The sequence below is a fragment of the Lupinus angustifolius genome, chromosome LG09 (genome assembly GCF_001865875.1).
Source record: "Lupinus angustifolius cultivar Tanjil chromosome LG09, LupAngTanjil_v1.0, whole genome shotgun sequence".
Classification (NCBI taxonomy): Eukaryota; Viridiplantae; Streptophyta; class Magnoliopsida; order Fabales; family Fabaceae; genus Lupinus; species Lupinus angustifolius.
This window is the reverse complement of record NC_032017.1, coordinates 15,182,705-15,185,104: the sequence shown is the minus strand read 5'-3', so window position 1 is coordinate 15,185,104 and position 2,400 is coordinate 15,182,705.

The window sequence follows — 2,400 nt, the reverse complement described above, 5'->3', positions numbered from 1 at the left end:
ATATATATATATATATATATATATATTTATTGTTAAGAGAATAAAATATTTCCGAATACCAGGAGATAACTTATCTCCTTCCGCCAGAAAAAATATGACATGTGTACTGTTTTGTTTTATTCTAGAAATATTTTTATAGAAAATGGTTAAATATGACACATGTCATTATTTTAGAGGCTGAAGGAGATAACTTATCTCCTTATACCAAAAGATATTTTACAATCTATTGTTAATAATGTATATAGGATGGGGAAAACGAGAGAATCAATGATACTTTCGACCAAAAATGTATCATTACTCGGTACGTAACTGAATAGAGACACATACAAATATGATGAGTAGAGATGGGTAGAGTCGGGTCATGATTGATCCTACTCAATCCTAAATATTGACTGAGTCTAATTTTTAAACCTGAACTCAGTCATATACCCGATGAGACCCGACCTTATTCGGGCCCAATCGTGATTGAACCATATTAAATGAACAGATAAAGTTGGGTCCTGCTGACCACTAATTTGAAGTAAGGAAAAACGAGAGGAAATTTGACATGGGTACCAAAATGTAGAAAGTTTCAATGTTTGTTTTGTGTGGTAAACATAATGGTCTTTTTTGTTACATATGGGACATAAAGTATGATATCCTTTTATTAATGATTCACGTATGATCCATATTCTCTTCATGAGAGTGATTTACATAGGGTCCATATTCTCTTCATAGAAGATAAAGAATAGAGACCATTAAGTAATGATCCATATTCTCTTCATGTAATTTAATTAGTTTTTTTTTGTATAACTAATAATATCTTATCCTTTAAGTAATGAACTATTTCTTTCAGAATATATTATCAATACTTCCACAAATATCGCTGAGTAATAAATTAATATTTTTCAGAATATATTATCAATACTCTTAATAAATATCGGTTCCAAAATTCAAATATTTTACCTTTTGTATGTAATTTCAGGAGTTGATAGTAAATGAGGGCGAACCAATAAATAGACTAAAACGTACAACCTAACTTAATCACCAATTATTTATAATAAAAATTCATTATATATAGAAAGAAAATGGGACTTTAGTTTTTCTTTCTCAAACTTTTCAAATTTTAATAACTTTAATTTTGACAAATATCAACTAACTCGTTTAGACTTATTAGTTTATTTTTCACAAATTAACTTTACACTTAAGTGTCGCTTTGTTAGTTGAATGAATTTGTTAGTTGTAGATTTAACTTAAAACATGTTAGACAGATGTGAAAATATCTCATTTGCTAATAAAATTGGTAAGCTAATCCTGAACCATGTCTCGGTATTGAAATGGAATGCCCCCTGTTTCTCTTATTCCCAATATTTACTTTTTTGTCTAATATCCAACAACAACAACACGATAATTTTTACTTAAATATAAAATCAATTTAAAAATATAATCTTAAGGTAGTGAATAACAAACAGAAAAATATAAATCAATCTTAAAAAATTGTGTATTTATGTTAACACTATGAATGTAAAATATAGAGTAGAACATATAAATAAGAGATTACTAGCAATTGAGCCTGTGCTAAAATGAAGATATGTAATACAACAATGTAAAAACCTTACCATACCGGCCGGTTCAACCGGAAAACTGGTGAATCGGTCTTATAACCGACACGGTACAGATGTTGAACCGGCCAAGTATCAAAACCGATCAAAAACCGGTGAATCGGCCGGTATTTGACTAAAACGGCCGCTTTATACATATATCTTTTTTTTGGAAAAAAACATAAAAACCTATTACAATGTGACTCATCTTTCCAATTTTTCTTCAACACTTCAAAACACATGTTTCGAAGGCATACTTAGATTTACACATTTTGGTTCCTAACATTCATGTATAATCTCAGTGACATTTGTATAATCTTGGAGTATTGTCTGAAGATAAGATTTGGTGCAAAAATATAATATCGATATGAGACAACTTTGATTCATTGGTGTTAAATGTTAAAACTCCAAATTTATTTGTTTTGTATAGTGAGTTGTGAACTTCTATCATTTATTTATATTTTGCGGTTATTAAGTGATACTTTTTGTAATTTAGACTTTGAATTTGTTAAAGACTTAAAGTTACTTGTTTATGTGAATTTTGAATAGATTATGAATATGGATTATAAATTTGAGTATCTATCTATTTGGAAATTTTTTGTTATAGGTTTATATATATATATATATAAGTATATATATCCGGTTTAACCGGCATGCGGTTTAATTACTGAACTACCGGTTGAATCATTATACCACTATATCAATATCCTGACTGGTTTGATAACTGACCGGTACGGTTTTAACATCACTGATGTAATATACTAATATACTAATATCTTTGAGATGGATGGTTCCTCTCAATAAAAATCCGTTCAGAATT